The following is an 18,686-nucleotide window of genomic DNA, read 5'->3' as shown; positions in this document are numbered from 1 at the left end:
CGGAGAGGTGACCATCAGTGTTACCTAGCTACGGCCGAAAGCAGCCCTTGGGTCCAGTCCATAGGAACAGATTGGTGGAGAACCCCCTACCCCAAGAGCATCAGAGCTCAGCAGAGGAAGCCTGCGGGGAAGGGATTCAGCAGAGACGGTGTCCTGAGGGGCTGGTTGTTATTCAGTCCTTAAGCCGACAGATCCTGGCCATGTGACCTGTGAGTCCAGGAAGACACTGACTGTTGGGGTCACACACAGACACAGTGGTCTTTGTGGGACAGAGGGGAATGGGAGTGGCCCTGGGGAGGAGAGGCTGGCCTATCATTGAGGGAGAGGCCAAGCCCAATCCAGTCAGCACTTAGAGAGAAGGTGGCCTGAGCCAGACCCCACCACAGCCCAGGACTCGGGCCAGGGTGTGGTCCAGCCTCGGATTCTGCCTCTGCCCTGCCCCTGCCCAGCACAGGTCATTTGTCTTCCTCATCAGTGAGGCACCTGCAGGTGTCTGGGAGGAGTCAGTCCTATCTAGCAGTGTCTGGGTGCCCTGAGGGTTCCTTGATGTGCCCTACTGAGAGGTGGCAGGAGACTGTGACTGCCACCTGGGGCCGGGTGTCACAGGTGCCCAGCAGTCTCACCCCGCAATACAGCCACCCCGGTGGCCCTGGTGCAGGTGATGGCAGGGTAGTGTTTTCAGGGTGCTGGGGATGGAACCCAGGACCTCACAGGTACCTCACTCCCTCTGCAAGGCAGTTCTTTATTTTCTCATCTCCAGGAGAGGTTCAGAGCGTTGGGAGAAGTAGTGCAGTGGCTCAGAAGGGCCAGATCTCGGCCGGCTCCCCTCTGCCAGCTGCCAGCCCTCCCACCCGCCAGGTCTGGTCTGCACGTTCATAGACGGGAGTGGACGTGTGTTTAATTGGCAAGTGACCTTTTCTCCGGAGACCTGGGTGACAGTGTCTGCGTGGAAGCAACAGTCCTTGTGGGGGGAACTCAGAGAAGCAGACCGCAGGCCACTTGTGGGGTAGAAGCTTGGCCAGTGACAGGATAAAAAAAAAGGGTATTTGCTTTTAGTGATACGTTGTGTTTGGCTCAGGACGGGGTGAGGTACCCTGACCCCAGGGCCTGGAGGACAAGACAGAGCCATGCTGAGTGCATCGCCTGAGACACAACTGGGGACTCATGAATTCCCAGTCACCTCCTGACAGATCGTCATCGGCCTTAAAACCCAGCCACACCAAGCGTTCACTGTGGTCTCCACTGGGGTACGTGTGTGTGTGCGTGCGCGTGTGTCTGTGTGTGGCTGAAGGCAACCTGGGCCTCTCACTTGCTTTGCCAGGCAAGCGCTCCACCTCCGAGCTACATCCGCAGCTTACTCCTCTGCTTGTTTATTTACTGACAGGATCCAGCTAAATTGTCCCAGTCAGCCTTAAGCTTGCTATCCAATCCTCCTGCCTCAGCCTTCCTTGTGGCTGGGATTATAGGCGTGGGGTCCTTCTACCAGCTCCACTGATTAATCTTCCTGTTCTTCTTCGCAAAAGAAACACAAAGAGGGACATGTGGATGGGGGCGGGGACTGGAGAGAAGGGAGGAGGAAGACTAGCTCTCTAAAAAGCCACCATCTATGTGGCTCAGGCTCCTATGGAGACCTTACTGCCCACTATGGCATGTACAGCTTAGAATCCTCAGAGCGGGGCTAATCTGGGGCAGGCCAACACTGGGTTTCTTGGCAGATTAAAGAAACTTACTTTGAAATAAACAAGCAAACTATCACCTAAAACACAATCTGCAGGAAGGCGACTGGGAATTCATGAGTCCCCAGTTGTGTGGGGCACTGCACTCATCAGAGCACCCTGCAGGTGTGGCGGCTTCACAGCCAGCCTGGCAGCAGCGTCCACAAAGACACAACCTGTGCTTGGAAGCGGAGGGCTGGGGCGCGGAGGCTGTAGCTGTGCCCCGGGCCTAGCATCCCCTGCTTTCTCTGCTGTTACTGATGACAGGGCTGGGTGGCCTGAGGAGGGTCCTGGGTCCTCTGGGCGAGGCATGGGCAACACACCTGTCACTAGCCTCGGGTGGCCCTGCCCCATCCTGCACCTCCACCCCCCAAGGTGTTTGCCCCCCATATGACTTGAGCACTGGCACCGTGGTCAGGCTGCCTGGGGACAGGGTCCGGTCTGAGTGTTTGAGCTCACAGCTCTGAGAGTCTCCAGGGTCTTCTCATCTGGCCCAGAGGAAACTAAGGCCCTGAGGGCCTGACTGGTGTCCTAGAGCTGGTGCTGCAGGCTGTGTCCCTGCTGCCACCTGTTTTTCTAGGACCTTTCATCTCAGATCCTGAGGTGCCGAGCTCAGTTAGAGCAGTGCCTGGAGTCATGGCCACGCCCAGCCTGTGGTGACTGCAGGCATGGCCACGTGTCCTCTGCTGCCTGACGTGGCCACCAGCGCCCACTCTGCTAGGGCCGCAGAAGGCCCAGAGCAGGGGCAGCGGGGTCCTCACTCTCCTCTTCCTTCCTCCCCTGCCACTGTGATAGGCACCCAGCGTTGGGGAGCCACCGAGGCACTTAGCTCCCCTACCAAGGCACTCGGGCTGTGGGCCAGCACCACCCACTGTGGCCTGCTGCCTGTGGGCACCCAAGGGCTCAGGGTGACACAGGCTGAGCAGCCTGGGGTTCCTGGCGGTGCTTAGAGGCTGTATTCCCTGGGGCTGGGCCCTCAGCCCCCTCCCCTCCATCGTTCTGCCTGTGCCACATGCTGTCCCAGAGCCAAGATCCTGGCCTCTGGCCAGAGGCTGAGCTGACCCGTGAAGCTGCCTGCCACAGCACCTCGGCCTGGCCCTGTCCCCAAAATCCTGGGGTGGGCGGCGATGGCAGGAACATATACGGCCCAGGTGCCGTGCCCCTCGGCAGAAGCTTAACTTAGAAGGGTACAGTACCCCCTACCCTCCCTGAATGCAGTGCCCAGACAGAGGAAGCCCATGTTGCTTCTCGAGCAGCCCTGCACTCCAGCCAGGGCACAGGTTGCTGCCTCAGGGCTGGGCGGCCTGAGGAGGGTCCTGGGTCCTCTGCTGAGCTGCGTGACCTCGCTGGCCCTCTGTGTGTGAGGATCACGGCAAACCACCTCTTCCTGGATTGTGTGACCCATAGCAAGCCCGAGTCCTGTCTGCCACCGAGGAGAACCCGAAACAGCCACAAAATGGCGATGGAGTCCCCCAACATTCCTGCTGTGGTGGGCGGCTTATTACTCCCCTTTTCTGCCAAAGCAAACCGAGGCATAGTCAGGTTAACTCCTGGCCTGGGGAAGAGGGGTGTAGTGGGGAGAGGAGTTGGATGCGGATGAAGGAAGAGGAGGAAGTGGGGGCAGCTGGGAGGCCCAGGCCGGGTGGTGGCGCTGGCGAGAGGCTGGGGGCAGAGGCTCGATTTGCTGTCTTCGCCACAATGAGACTTGGAGGTGGCTGTGGAGCCGGGGGCGGCCGCAGCTGCTCTCCGTGTGTGCTGTGCTCTTGCTGCCTCTGGTGGGTGAGGAGTGGGCCCTGGGACCCGGATCCCGTGGAGCGCCATCTGCTGAGGTCGGGACCCCCGCCTGGGGTCCCAGCCCTCAGTGCCCTGGCCAGGAGCAGAGGCACAGGGCAGGTGACACAGATACCCCGTGTATGTCCCTTCCTGAGCCAGGCACGATCTGAGTGCCTGCCTGCTGCTGCCCAGCTCTGCTCGTGCCAAGGGGTTAAAAAAAGGAACAGGCCCAGCCCAGGCTCCAGGGCGGCGGCAGTGGGCGCGCCAGACTGGGCAGGGCTGAGGGAGTGGCCCGGCCTCCACACTCGCTCACTCCGTCTCCTGGTGGAGGTGAGTGGGTCCTCTCAAGGGACAGTGGCGGTGGTGTGTGTGGAAGGCTCACCATGGTCTCTGGCAGGGTTGGACCATGCTGTGGGGCCTGTGCCTAGCCCTGCCCGTGTGTTGTGTGAGAACCTGTGACCTGGGGTGCATGGCCAGCTCAGGGTGGCTGCGGCAGTAGGTGGTCCAGGGGACAGAGATGGGAAGTAACTGGTGTGGGTAAAGGGTGGCTGTGCTTTGTTAGCTGAGAACGGAGGCCTGGGACCTTCACCCCGCAGGATGGTGGGTGCCTGGCCCCACCCTAGGCTGGCCAGGCCTCTGCCCTGCTGCCAGCTGCGCGTATGGCCTCAGGCCACCTCTTGTCCCGTTTGCCTACACGGCACAGGTGCTCCTCGTCTGCTTGCTGCTGCCGTGAGCTCCTGCAGAGCAGCACTCAGGCTCCGAGGCGGCATCTGTCCCTCATGCACATGCCTATGTGCCACCCGTGTGGGCCTGGGCTGCTCTGACTGCACACGGGAGTGTACTGCAGTGCGAACCATGTGGTAAATGCCAGCCGCTGCCCATGTACAGCTGGCCTGTGCTGTCAGATAAAGAGTTTGAAAGGGCGGCCGAGGTGTGGGCTTTGCAACCAAACCCACTGAGTCTGAGTCCATGTCAGATGCCCTCCCCTCACTTTGGAGGTACGTGGGCAAGAGCACAGCTTCGGGTTAGGGTTTGGCTCGAGGTGCTACCATGCACTTGCTTTGTGACCTTGAGCCACTTACTCTACCTCTCTGTGCCTCGGTTTCCCATACTGTCTCAGGAGGCTGCTGGATAGACAGGGTACTGTAAGTGAAGCCTTGCATGCCGTGTTGGTGTTCTCATTTGCTGTGGGAACTGTCGCTGTCACTGAACCTTGCCTGGCCTCTGTACACCCAGCTATGGCAGTGATGAGGAGTTGCCCGTGTCCTGGGCTGTGCTGATGCCTGTGAAGGGCGTGCTTATCATCTCCATCCCAGGGGCCGTAGGGCCAAGACCCTCAGTGCCGCTCCCAGTGCCCTGGACATCTCACCGGCCTTTCCCTCTTCACCTTCACCAGTTACTCTGGGTCAAGGCTGCCCTGCCCCAGGACGACCTCACCTTTCTTGCCTCCAAAGTGGCCCTGGTTCTGGACACAGGGGAGGGGCCTTGGGGCTCACTTTCAGCTCATCACCTGATAGATAAGCTGGGGGATCCACGGGCACCCTGAGTACAGCAATCCTGCCTCCATGCGGGACCGGGGCTCAGTGTCCTGCCTGTGACACTGGAGTGGAGACCCTTTTGCCGGGCAAGCCTTGGACTTAGTCTCCCTCACTCGCCTTATCTGTCCCTGGCCAGAAGGAAGGGAACTGTCTCGGGGTGAAACTCCTTCCTGGGACTTTGGGCAAGAGTGCTAGGGCCGTCCTGCCTGTCTAGTCCGGGAGGAGGCTGCCCTTCCCTTTCCTGGACCAGAAGGCTCGAAGGAGCATACTCCGGTTCTCCAGAGCCCGGGTCTCTCCGCAGCCAGAATGCAAAGCATGCTTTTTCCGCTTGGGAGCAGGACAGATTTGCTGGCGATATCTATGGAAACAGCCCTAATTTTAGCCGTGCCATACTTCATGCCAGCTCTAGGAGTGCAGCTTTGGGTCAGGTCCCAGGGAGCGGGCAAGGTGAGTGGGTGGTAGTGTCAGATGGGCAGGAATGGCTAAGGGGCAGAGCAGGGGCCGGGCCGTGCCTGCCTTGGGGGGAAGTGGGGTACAGAGGACCGCACAGATCCAGAAAGTCAAAGTCTAAATGAGTGAACCCCTCTTTTCAATTCTGCTCATGGCTTGAGCCTGGACTCATTCCTGCCCTGAATTTCTGGCACCCCTAGGATCCTATTGGAGCCCCCCGCAGCTGGTTTAGTACTGAGGTTAGCCTTGAAGTGCTGCTGTGCATTTCTGAGCCGCTCAAGGCCAGCCAAGGTCACTGTCACATCTGCACGGAGCCCTGTGTGAGGATCTCAGACTGGTAAGCGTCAATTTCCGGTTGAGAAGTTGGGCTGGGTGGCCAGCTGAAAGAAGACTGTGGAGTGCACAGACCCGCTGTGGGAAGAGTTCCCTCCAGCGGAGCTGGAGATAGCCTGCCACACTACCAGGGATGTGCTAGAGAAGTCCGAGGCAAGGAGAGTCATGGTGCGGTGGTATCAGGGGCAGTGGGCCGAGCGAAGATGGATGGAGATCATTTCAGGCCACAAGGTGGACATCATTTCCAGCCCATCCTCCCGGCCTGGCGAGCCCTAGCAGGAGTCCCTGCAGAATAATGGACCGGAAGACTTGCCCCTCAGTTAATCTTGTGTGTTTTGAAGGATGATGCTCAAGACTTAGATGTCTGCATCACACTAGTTAATCAGTATGTTTCCGAATCCTGCAGTCCTCACCTGGTTTCTCAGCCTCCTGCTCAGGAGAGGCAGCTGGGGTGCTTCGGATGACAGGGTGCTCCCGTGCTCTGTGCCTGTGATGTACGGCTGTCCTGCTGTACTGTTAGGAAGCAAGGCCCAGGCACCGGAGGAGATGCTGGCGTGGATTCTTGCAGGGTAGCTCCACAAGCTTTATGCTGTCATCAGCAGTCGAGGGCCAGCATGGTTGGGGCGACATCTGGAGCACCCTTCGAGGTGGCGTGGGGGGGAGCATGTGGGCTGCACCTCCGCTTGTGGGCTCAGAATGCGAGCTGGCACCATCCAGCGCGGTGGTTTTGACAAGGCTTCAGTTTGTCCCCCAGGGGGTTCAGTGTTACAGGCCTGGTCCTCTCTGTGCCACATGAGCTTGCAGGACCTCTGAAAGAGGGGCCCTGGGGAGGATGGTGGTAGATTACCTGGATGTGGTCCTTGGAATGCTGCCCCTAGGTAGTGACCAGGCTTTCCTTCGAGTGCATCGTAAACGCAGGCCTGGCCCTTGGTCCCGCATGTTTCCGGCCTCTCTGTGTAACCTCCTCTTCTTCATGTGCTTCCACCGTGGTGCCAGCTGGATGGCCCTGGCAGTCAGCAGATGGTGGCTCCTGGGACTCCCAAAACTGTGAGCTCAGTGGCCCTCTTTTCTTTTATACTGTGTCTCAGCAGAGCAACACAAATGGACAACTGCAGACAACAACTCATCTCAGCCGTGGGAAGCAAACTCTGCTTCTCCTTTGCAAACAAAAGGAAAGCCTCAGGCAGGACCTAAGTGACTCGGGGCCGGAGCCTCTCCTGCTGATGAGCAGACCTCCCCAAAGGTGTGTTTAGATCTCGGAAATAACAAACACGGGCAGGGTACAGGCTGCTGGCCTTCTCTTGGCGTAGATCCTCCTGGTACTCGATGGAACCAGCACCCCACTGCAGCTTCTCAAGCTGCAGGGGAGCCACAGTGAGCCGCAGGGTCCTGGGCAGTGGGATGTCTCACCCTCCGTGGCCTGGTTTGTCCAGAGCCTGTGAAGGGCAGTCCAGTCCTGCTGCAGGAGCAGCCCCAGCTGATGGGTGACTCACAGCAGAGCCCAGAATAGACACCAAGGGCACGTGAGCAAAGGCCAGCTCTGCCCAGTCATCTGAGATTTCAGATTCCTGCTCAAGACGATTAAGCTTTTTTATGTACAACACTGTTTGCAGACTGCTTTATGATCATTTATCAGTGTCGCCTGGCAACAGCTCCCTGAATCGACCACCTCCATTCACCAGAGGCTTCTCAACTCTGGATCTGCCCAGGGCCCAGCCCACCTTCTCTTTGGCTATTCACTGACCCATCCATCCATCTGATTGTCCAACCCTTTCTCCCTCCTTCCATCCCTCCACCCACCAGTCCAGTCATCCACTTACCTACCTGCCCACCCACCAGCCTGGCTCTCCATCCGTCCATCCGTCCATCTGTTATAAGGTGTCCTCTCGTGGGTAGTTTTGGGTTTGGGTTTGGCATGTGCGCTTGCTCTGGGGGCGCTCAGTATGTGGTGAGAATGGAAGGGGTTGTGAGGGGCCCACCTTGACTAGGCTGTGAGCTCCACAGGGCCAGCTTTTGTCCATTTCTGTGACTTGGGAGAAGAGTGTCCGGCAGGTCTGTGAACATGCAGTGGAAAACAGAGTGAGTAGACAGGTGTTCACCACGTCCAACCCCATGGCAGTGCTTTCCAGGTCAGCTGTCCACCCGCATCCCACAAGTGCTGTGGGACCAGCTCCTGAGGCTCTCGTTATGGGGAGCGCTGTCATGAGCCCATGTGTATCAGATCACCCTTGTCGTGGTTGAATTGTGCAGCTGGTCTTACCCTTCCTTGCTTCACAGGTGAGGAAACAAGACCCAGAGAAGCTGGAAGCCCTACAAGGGTCACACAGGCCTCTCCAGGTCAGGCCCTTTCTGTACTTCTGAGCCAGCACTGTTCCCTAGGGTATTCTTCGTGGTGGGGAAAGGCTGTGTCCACCGAGGAACTGCATTTCCAACTGCGTTAAATTTTAAATAGCTTCAGTGTATATAGGCACTTTGGCCACGACCACCTGGGACATGTAGCTCCCTCCGCTGCTGAATCTGAGCTACCCTGGCCACCTTAGTGCTCACGGGCTCCCTGCTGGGCCGTTGTCAGACGCTTGGCTGTAGCGCAGGCCTGGAGTTAATCCTCACAATCGCAGGTGAATGCACAAGACCGGCACCGCCTCCATCCTGCAGGCTTCACAGCAGAGAGTGCACGGCCAGCTCCAGCCCCACGGAGAGCCTGCCTGCTCCTGAGGAGTTTGACACTGTCTCTGTGTTTAACGCAGTGGATGTGCCAGAAAACAAGATTCCATCGGGATCACCTTGTCCTAAGGGTTTGTGCCCCGAGGTGCATCACCGCCCACCACATCTTGTTATGTTTTCACTGCGTGACTCATTTAGGTGCAAGACATTTGGTTATGTGAGGTGAAGTTGTGTCAGTGTCGCTTTGGAGAAAAATGCCAGTCTTTCCAAGCCAGTGTTCTGTCACCCACCAAACAAGTAGGGCAAAACCTGCGTGTGTGACGGTGCAGATACTTCAAGGTCAGAGTGGGAAAGAGGAGGCCACGCGAACCCTCTGCAGTGGTGCTGGATGAGACACTGGGCGGGAAGGGGTCACTGCTGCAGGCCTTCACTGCCCGGGGCCGGAAGCGAGAGGCCTGTGGGTCACAGTGGAGGCCGGCAGTGCCCTGTGGCTTGTTCAGAAACAACTGCCCTACAGCGGGGCTAGAAATCTATTGAGGAGCAGAACTGAGCCCTATAAGACCCAGGGAGCAGGGGAGAGTGAGCCTGTGATAGGGGGCCAAGGCAGAGACCATGTGGGGAGCACAGTCCAAATACAGGCAGCCGTGTGGGCCCAGGTGCTGCGGCTGGGAATGCGTCCATGCCGAGACCCCAGATGTGGCCTGGGCCTCTGGGGGCAGCCTTGTGCTGTGGGCATCCTGGTCACTTTCTTGTCACTGGACAAGAAAGTGCGTAGCACCTGCACCTTGGAAGAGGGGGGTTTAGGTTGGCTCACATCTTCATTCCATGGACCCCTGGCTGCAAGGCAGAAGCAGCGTGGTAGAGGGGCCTAGCAGAGGAGTCCTCTCCTGACTCTCCTTGACCCAGTTGGCTGCTCAGTGCACAACACACAGGAAGCTGGGTGGGGGGCGTGGAGGGTGGGGGGTGGGTCAGAGAGGGAGAGAGCACTCCCAGGGCAGGCCCAGGCCCCACCTCCCAGAGGCAGGTGAGCCATTTGAGGCACAGGAACTGGGCTGCCTCGATCCAGTCGCCTCCCAGAGCCCTGCCTCTGAGTGTGCAAAGGATGTAAACCTGCATGGTGGGCTCTGCTCGCCTCTGCTCGCTCAGGGCAGGCACACGGCTTCCAAAGCCAGGTCTCCCTTGTTGGCCCATCTTCGAGTTTCCCCCCACCCCTTCCTGCCTCCCTCCCACATTTGAGTCTGTTGGAGACAATGGGGTGAACAGAGGAGGCCGTGGGGATGCTCTGTGTCCTAGCCTGACTCCTCCGACCCAAGTGGCTTTTCCCCAGCAGCATAATGTCAGCCCCTTCCAGCCCCCCAGCCTCCCTCTCTTTGTGTACTTGGCCCATGGGGCGCTTCAGTGAGTCTGCATGGTGCCCTCCTCCAGGGCCGATGAGTGGGGACCTGAGTTACCCAGGTACATGCGAGCCTGTCACCTGCAAGGTGTCCTGGACCCCCCACACCCCAGCTTTCTTTCTCTCAGTCCCTCTTGGCCAGATCTCAGAGTGTTTCCATGTGTGGGGGGGTGCAGGTGTGGGATTACGGGAGCCGCACCCCTTGCTGCAGGCTAGAGCCCTCCAGCACCTTACACCAGCACACCTACAGCTTCACTGGTAACACAGAAAGCACCATCTTGCCTAGTGACAGGTATGGGTGCCATGTAATTATTTCACTGTCAAGTCAAACTACACTGACCTGTGGAGTTCCCGGACAGTAAGCTTGGCTGGCTCAGCATCCCAGGCGCATGGGTGTATCCAAGCTCAGGATCTGTGATTCAGCCTTGAACAGAACAGCACTTCCCAGCCCTGGTGTTCCTGATCAGGTTCCCGAGCTCAGGTGCCTGCCAGGCGTGCTGTCTCAGCCTCTATTTCGGGGCAGGAGGTCGCTGTGCTGGCGGGGGGGGGCAGGGCAGAGAGATGCCAGCATGATGGCCAGCTTCTCGGTGACAGTATTTGCTTATTTTATTTCAGTCAGCTCGGTTGCCCAGGGGCTGTATTCATCTGTACTCTGGGGATGAGAGGTGTGCCGACACGGCGACATGCCCGGGCCCAGCAGCTGTCCAGTGGAGTGGCAGAGCCAGGCTCCGAACCCTAAGCTTTTGGATCCCCTGTTCTTGTCCCAGGGGGCTGCATGGAGAGCTGAGCAGGTGACTTTCCACAGAGCTCAGTGGAGACTCCACTCTCTGGGCATGTTCCCATGGTCCAGGAAGCGTGTTCGCCTCCTGGCCCCAGCGTTCTCATCCAGGAAATAGGACAGTTGTACTTAGCACGTCCAGAGGGAGCAGGAAGGGTTAGCGTAGCTTATTCAGGTAGAGCCTGGCGCTCAGTAAGTGCTCTGTGCACCTGCGTGGCTTCTCACAGATACTTGTGCAATGGGAACATTAATCATCAACAGGGTTTTGGCTATTTTTACTCCTGTAATCCGGAGTGCGTACTGCCCCTTCTTTGGTAATAGAGTTGCCGTAATGGAAACAGCTTTCATACAAACTTTAGCTTCTGTCTTGTAACATCAAGTCCAGGGACAGTGTCAAGTGGCCCCAGAAGACATGTACTATAGCTGGGACTTGGGCCAGAGCCTCTCTGGCCGCTGTCCCTACCCTGCCTTGTCTGGGGCCCTTGTCTGGCAGCCACCCAGCTGTGTCTCCCGGGCCCTGATGGCCCTGCTCCTGCAGACACAGTGACCAGGCAAGGAGGAGCCAAGTCCCATCTTGGGGAAGGGAGGCCTGGTATTGGGAGTTCTGTGAGCTGCTCCGAGTGGTCCATAGCTTCCTGCCCAGGAGCCCACCTTGAGGACGTGCACCCAGCTCCGTGCTCTGTGCTGGTGAGGAGTGCTCCTCCTTCCCTGCGCATTGGCTCCGGGACTGTGCTCCATGATGGCGTCACTGCCGACGTATGTGGCTCTTTGCTTCGACTGCATCATCTTGAGCACAGAGTTCTCATATGAAGAGCTTCTGGCTCTGCCCCAAACTTCTCTGTACAGGACCATGGGCCTGTCACTCTGTCCCTGCTTTCTCTGGGGCAGGGGCATGTATCTGAAAGTTGGAGAGTTACCCAGCTCCAGCAGTGGCCTTTATTAGCTGGTGCACGAGCCGGGGGCTACAGCCAGGTGGTGGGCAGGGCAGGACAGCTGTCTGGACCTGCAGGTTGTCTGTCACTGTGGTAGCATGGAGAGGCCAGTCAGGTTCTTGCATTTGTCCTGCAGGTGAGGAGCCAGAGGCCAGCTGGGGCTCCACGGCTGGGGTCCAGGATGGTGGCCGTTCCCCAGTCCCCACTTCTAGCATTCCTGCGGCTCACTGTAGCCCAGGATGCCTCTGTTTGGGTGTCTGCACATGGGTCTGTCACCTGTTGGGCACTGCTTCCCTGTGTGCTGACCACACTTGTCCCGAAGCCAGAACCCCCAGGGTTTGTACGAGGCTCAAGGTGGCCGGGTTGTTTCCCCAACCTGTTCTTGCTGGCACAGACAGGAGCTAGTTTGGGTCTGGATGTTGAGACTATAGAGTCCCCAGCTGCCATGGCTCCCGCAGTTGAGTCTGGCCCTGGCGTTCAGCTTCACTTCCTAGTTTGGAAGGAACACTCCTCGGAGCCCTGCCATGCGCAGGTGTGAGGTTTAGATCATGCACTTTTCTTACCTGTGTCTGTGTTCGGGGATGGGTCAGGTGTTGTGTGTGGATTTAATGGAGCAGCTTGGAGCTTCTAAGTGTGACACACATTCACATTGCAGTATCTCCACACACCTCAAGCCAAAATAGACCTCCCCCCTCTTGAGGAGGAAGTGACCAAGGCAAGGCTATTTTCTTCTCGACCAGGTGGCTGCCCCGGGGCACAGTGACCTGGCCTCTGGCATCACAGGCCACAGCTGTTGTGTGACTTGCCAGACGTTCTGTTTGAACCAATTGATCACCCTTTTCCATTTAAAATAAGTTTTAGCTGGGAGAGCAATACTTACTCATTGCTAGCCCTTAGCTCTAAATAACCCTAAGGCAGACTGAAGCTAAGTGTTTCCTTAGGAGGTTCTGGGAAGCTGGGAAGCTCACGGCACTGGGCTTGTAATTTAGCCTTACCTCCCCCTGATTGCCTCGCTTCTCCCAGCTGCATGTCTGTCCAGGACAGTTACTGTTCCCGTCCGGCCTTTGGGGTTTTCTCACTGTCTGGACCTCTGAGCAGCTTCCTCCTGGCCTTAGGGGGTGTCCATTCCTCTTGGCTGCCCGTGTAGAGCACAGGTGCGAGTGAGCTGTGAGCACTGGGAGGGCAGGCGTGTTTTTGAAGGTAGTTTTGAAACCTGCACAGAATGCTTTGGAGCTGCCATTTCTCAGCCCTGGGAGCTCTGCTGGAACCCCGTTGTTGCCCTGTGTACATTCGGGCTGCCCCAGGAACCCTCTGGGTCTTGCTGTCTTTGCTAATGGCCAGTGTCTGCCACTCATCATTCCTTAGAGCTAGAGAAACCCCCAGGCTTCCTTTCAGTCCTGAGAGAGCTGTGACTGCCTGGGACCTATCCTGAGCCTGTTCCTGGAGTGGTCCTACCCCCTGCTGTGGGGAGAGGTACTAGTTGTTGGGGTGAGAGCTTGTCCAGAGGGCCAGGCCACCTGAAGGCTCTCAGGAAGGCGCACATGCACTGTGTGGGGTGTTGTGCAGTCTCTCCAGCATGTGGAGGTGAGGGAGCCTGTCTTACTGTCCCCTTCTGGGGGTAGGCCCATTCCTAATGTCCTGACCCTTTAGGGACCTGGCAGGGCCTCAGTGGGCAGGGCCTGTGTGAGCACAGCATCTCAGAGTGCTGGAGCTCACCCTGCCCAGCGGGGTCATTAGAAATTTTCACTTTTCAGCATGGGGTCACCCTGGCGCATAGTACTGTGGGCTTGGTGAGATGTGAGAGGGCAGGTGTGTGGCCCCCATTTGCTGTCCTCTCCTGGGGCCAGTGCTCAGTATCCATTGAGTTACCGAGGGTCAGGACTCACCTCCTGTGCCCCACATGGGCAACGGGCAGAATGGCCAAGTCTGTTTCCAGGCAGCTGCTGTGGGGGTGTCCAGATGCTGCCGGAGTTGGCTTCTCCAGAGAAGTAAAGTCCAGGCGGCATGCTTCCCGAGGGATGGGATGAGCAGGGCTCACACAGTCACAGGGCTGGGCTCTGAGGTGGCCCTGATGGAAGCTGGAAGCCTTAGCATCAGGAAGCACCAGGGAGGTCACCTGTGAGGCCCCAAGAACCTTGAGCCCCCAGAGGGCCCCAGTGCCCGGCTGAGTGCAGTGGTAGAGAACCTGTGTTTGCTGTCCCCAGCAGCAGCAGGAGAGACGTGGTCTTCCTCCTATCAGAAGACAGAGCTGGAATATCCTCAAACCCCTGTTCCTGTCCCTTACCAACCCATGCTGACGGCATGGCCCTGTCCCTCTGTGTGCTGTTCCTGGGCCAAGTGTTCCTGGGACATACACGCCTAATTCTTGGGATGTTGTTTGGTCCCTGCACTAACCCCAGAGGCCTTCCTCCCGGCAGATGGGACCTGCCACCTCACTGGTGCTGGCTCTGAGGATCCTGCCTGCAGCCCTGTTCGGTGTTGAGCAGGTAGAGACCAGGAGAGCAAAGTCTTGCTGGATGGCCCCGTCCCTGCACTGCTCAGGAGGAGCCTGAGCCTCTGCAGCTCCTGCAGTTTGCAAAGCCTACAGTAACCGAGGTCTGCACGGCTCGGAGAGGACAGCCTCACCCAACTCTGCAGGCCCGTGCCTCGCCTGGCTCTGGTGTCCAGTGCACCCACCGTGTTCCTTAAATATGTCACTGTAAGTTTAGGGACGACTTTGGAAAGCTGGCTTCCTTGTTTCTGTGTCTGGAATTAATACCGTCTCCCCTGAGATTCCTTTCGTCCCTATTCAGGCCAGGAACACAGGATGTCTTTATGAACTGGGTCTTTTTTAATAAACCAGAGACACTTGAGGGAGAAAAAAGTGATTCACTGTTCTTTTGTAATTAGCCTTGATGATTAGACTATCTTTCCCATTATGTTTTATTTTTACTTTCCTGGAATTTATCAAGTGGCCTCTTTTCTGTGAAGGTTATCCTTCAAGCGAGTGGGAAGCTTGATTACACTCTGGAGACTCACTTTGGGTTTCTGAGCACGGCTGATGTGAGCGGACAGACGGGAGAGGTCGGCCGGCAGCTATAAAGAGGGGCTCAGAAGAGAAACTCAAACTTGTGTTCTGATGAGAAGGTTTTTTCCCCAGTCAACTGCTAACATATTTAATAGTCACTTTTATTTTAGAATTTGTTTTCTGTCTAACGAAGTGTCCTGGCCAGTCCCTAAGTGGCTTGTCTCCTGTGCCCAGGGCAAGGTTTTTTTTGTCTTCTTTAAGCAGAGTAATAATTGCTCTGACTTTGTGACATGCCAGCTCCTTCAGTGTGATTTTCGTTCCATTTTCCTTTTTGTACTAGAGGCCTTTGGGTGGCATCTCAGATCCTGGAGGCAGCTCAGCCTTCTTGTTCAGGGCGTGGAAGGAGCACCGGTGAGGCCACCGTGGGCATCTGGCCATCCATCTGCCCATAAGCCTCGCTTTCACACCTGCTTCCCCTCGTCCACCACCCAACTGGGAGATGTTCTTGGGCATTGAAGAAAACAGAGCAGCAGAAAAGCGTCCTTCCGCCTCCACGGATCCACTACCCAGTCATCCATCCACCCACCTGGGCAGATACTGGGTTCTTGCCCCAAGGCAGATTCCAAAGACACAGACACAGTCCTGGTCGTTTTGGCCATGCTTCCGTACCTGGCACTTTCTAGCTCCGCAGGAAAAGAAGTGGTGCCTTTTCCTGGCTTCCCTGCCTTGAGCTGGGGAATGTGCGGGTTGAAGCCTCACAGCTGTGAAATTGGCATTATCAGGGATTACACGTGCATGTGTGACATACGTGCGTGTATCCTGAGCACCATGCTGGTATGTGTGCTTTGCTGGGGGAATATGAAATTTTGAAGCTTGGGTTTAGAAGAATCTCTGCCTTTTAATACAGTGTGGTGGTAGACACGGCCCTCAAGTGTCCACAGCCTTACTGCCCCTGTGCATGTCAGGCTGACGTGGGCCTCTCGGGGTGGGTACACAGCTACTTTACAAACCTTCTTGGGGGCTGGGAAGCAGAGGCTACTCCTGGTTCAGGGGTTCACGCTTGCGCACGGAGTTCTGGACTTGCTTCTGGACTCCATTCTTCTCAGCACTGACCCTGAATCCAGTCCATTCTAGGAAAGGCACCTTGGAGCAGGAATCTGGAGGCTGCCTGGGGTCCCGAGTGTGGTTCTGCCATTGATCGCATGGTCTTGGACTTCTTCCGCAACCTCTGCAAGCCTCTGTTTTCTCATATCTGAAGTAGCAGTGGTGTAAATGTTTCTTAGGATGGCTTTTTTCCGCTGCTTCCTTCAAGGTGTTTAAATGTCATCTGGTTGAGAATAGCAAAAGCAATCCTGGATAACGAGAGCAAAGTGGAAGGTATCACAGTCCCAGACCAGAAGGTACATTACAAAACTACAGTGATAAAAGCAGTATGACATGAAGCAAAAATGGGCATGAAGACCAGTGGAACAGAACAGGATGCAGCTTCAACCACAGTCAACTAGGTGATCTTTGACGAAGGGACTCAGCACACACTATAGATGGTCTCTATAGTTAATAGAGAACTGGCTGTCCACATGCAGAAGATTGAATTGAGATCCGTGTCTCTCCTCCTGTGTGCTGCTGAAGTCAAAATGGATAAAGAAATAAATGTTAAAACAGAAACATTTGACCAGCTGCCAGACAAAATAGCAAAGCTCTTAAAGCAAGGAGCAGGCAAGGGCTCCTAAACAGAACCCCAGGGCCACAGGAAGTGGTGCTCACAGTCAGCTCATAGAGTCTTTTCAATTTAAAAACTTGTGCATGGCAAGGAGACAGCCAGCAGAGTGGGAAAAACTTACTGCCAGCTATTCCTCAGACAGAATTAATATTTAGAAAATATAAAGTACTCGAAAAATTAGACATCCCAAAATAAAAGATCCAATCAAAAATAGGCAAGAGATATGAATAGACACTTCCCAGATGAAAAAGTGCAAATGGCCAGGAAACACGTGGATGTTTGACATCCCTGGCTGTTAGAGCGACACAAGCAATCTGGCGGTCCGGCACTGAGATTCCATCTCACTCCAGAAAGAGTAACTGTCATCAAGAATCAAGCGCCGGTGAGGCGGGTTGGGGGCCTCTACACTCTTGGTGGTGAGGTGAACTAGCACAGCACCCATGGGACTCAGTATGGAGAATCCTCAGAAAACTGAAGGTGGATTTCCAGTCGCCATAATGTCCCCCTTCTGGGTATCTTTCCCCAAAGCTAAGGCACTGTTTGCAGTGATGCCAATGTTGGTAGCAGCATAATTAGTGATAGTTAAATCTTGGAAGCAGCTAATGCGTCCATGAACAGATGAGTGAGTGAAGAAAATGCATTTGTGCACCGTGGAGCACCACTTGGCCGTGAGTGTTTTGTAGGGATAAATCACAGCGATGATGGAAACTGCGGAACGCTTTCCGGAGCTCACTGCGCGCCGTGTGAACCGGGCTCCTGTCAGCTCCCAGATTAACCCACTGAGGGAAGTGGTTGCTGCGCTTCATGGAACCCCCACGAGGAAATGGAGACAGAGGCTGTCGTCACGGAGCTGGAAAGTGCGGAGCTGGTCTGTGTGTCCACCGCATCCACATCTCCCGTGACCGGCAGCGCGCTGGGGAGGAGGCGCCTGCTGCGCAGGAGGCGCTGCGGGTCCCTCACACTGCTCTCCTGAGCCCCACTTTAAGGAGCTCAGCCCTACAGGAGGATGACAGGTGGAGACCCTGGGGTGGAGCCAAGCTGCCTGTCAGTGTGGACCAGGCCCGGGCCCTGGTAGGCTGGGGTGACAGGAGAGATGCTGAAGATCGTGACAGGGCCACTGTCATAGAGTCAGTTTTAGTACTTGTGAACTGGCTGCAGGAGCCGGGTTTTTAATTTACAGAAATGGGCTGGTGATGCTCCCCCTCTTGGAGTGGCTGTGAGAGGAAGTGTCGTCAGTGTCAGGCTTTGCCCTGACTGCGGGAGAAGCCAGGGCGGCACCAGACATCCCTCAGGCGGAGCAAAGGGTCCTGTCCTCCCCCTTCCTCCACTTCAGAACCCACAGTGGACTTGGGGTCTCGTGGCCCCATTCCGCAGCTGCACACTTGCTCAGGGAGCATCGACGGCCCTGGAGCTTCCTCATAAGGTTGTGGGAGTGGGGTGAGTGAGGCAGAGGCGGAATCACCTGGTGGAGAGATCAGCAATATCCAAGAAAGGGGGGCTCTGGGTCCAGCTGCTCCCCTGCCCCACCCCTCCACACTGCGCTAGTGTCCTTGTGTGAGGCTTACTGGGGATGTGCCGGCCACGTGGTCCTTCCCAGGAAGGGTGCAGAGTCTGCCTGCAGGCACAGGGCTTTCAGATCATGACGGTAATTACAGGGTGATGATGATACTGCTCTGCAGCCACCTGTCCTGTGCCAGACACTGTCCGCATTCCTGAGCGCATGTGATAAATGCACCATCGCTCTGCTTTGAGACGAGGAAGCCCAGCTGCAGGAGGCCACATCGACATGTGAGGTCAGAAGCCGGGGTCCTGCAGCCCAGACTTGAGCTCAGTCCTGCAGCTCTGAAGTCTGAGCTGCAGGTGCTACTCGCCTTGGTCTCCTCGTGGATGATCCTTGTGGGCCCGAATCTCACCTGGCCCTGTGCTGGTGATAGCATGAGGCCCCTGCCCGGGGCCACCCTGGGGACTGCTCACCTTCCTGTGCAGGGGTGGGTGAGGGCAGAGGTGTCTTGGTGGCGGAGGCTCCTGATGGAGGGGCTAGCTTGTGAAGAATGTGGGCGCCGAGGAGCAAAGCTGGTAGGTTGGGGAGAAAGGATGGCGCCTCCGTGGTGACTGTTGTCCTTTGGCAGCCATGACTGTGGCCCTTCAACTGAGGAGCTCTTGGGGAAGGTTCCGGCCTAGGACCACCCAGTTCTCTCTGCCTCTCCATTTCTAGGGCTTGCATTAGAGGGTCCTGTCTTGGGTCACAAATGCCAAATGCCAGTTCCCTAGGTGTGATGGCAAAGTGGGCGCCTTGGAGCAGGACTCAGCCCCAAAGTGGCAGTGAGGGCACAGAGGCCTTTGTGCTCTGTGGCCCCAGGACCAGCACCTTCCCTCTGGGTGG

At 56.8% G+C, this 18,686-nt stretch overlaps 1 protein-coding gene across 3 annotated transcripts in view; it reads left to right on the top strand.

Moving 5' to 3' along the window:
• The window catches only part of Large1 (LARGE xylosyl- and glucuronyltransferase 1), a 324,947-nt gene that overhangs the window by 30,262 nt on the left and 275,999 nt on the right, over positions 1 to 18,686 (top strand). Inside the window, exon 1 of one of the 3 annotated variants that reach the window (XM_013143002.3) lies at positions 5,676 to 5,813. The exons of the other annotated variants lie outside the window; for them this stretch is intronic. The gene's annotated coding sequence lies outside the window, so the exon portion shown is untranslated. Of the gene's footprint in view, positions 1 to 5,675; positions 5,814 to 18,686 lie in introns of those variants that run through there. 3 annotated transcript variants of the gene reach the window in all.

Source organism: Cavia porcellus, unplaced genomic scaffold (assembly GCF_034190915.1).
Source record: "Cavia porcellus strain 051 isolate PalLab524CR breed Dunkin Hartley unplaced genomic scaffold, mCavPor4.1 scaffold_8, whole genome shotgun sequence".
Taxonomy (NCBI): Eukaryota; Metazoa; Chordata; class Mammalia; order Rodentia; family Caviidae; genus Cavia; species Cavia porcellus.
This window is presented reverse-complemented; position numbering and strand designations above follow the sequence as displayed.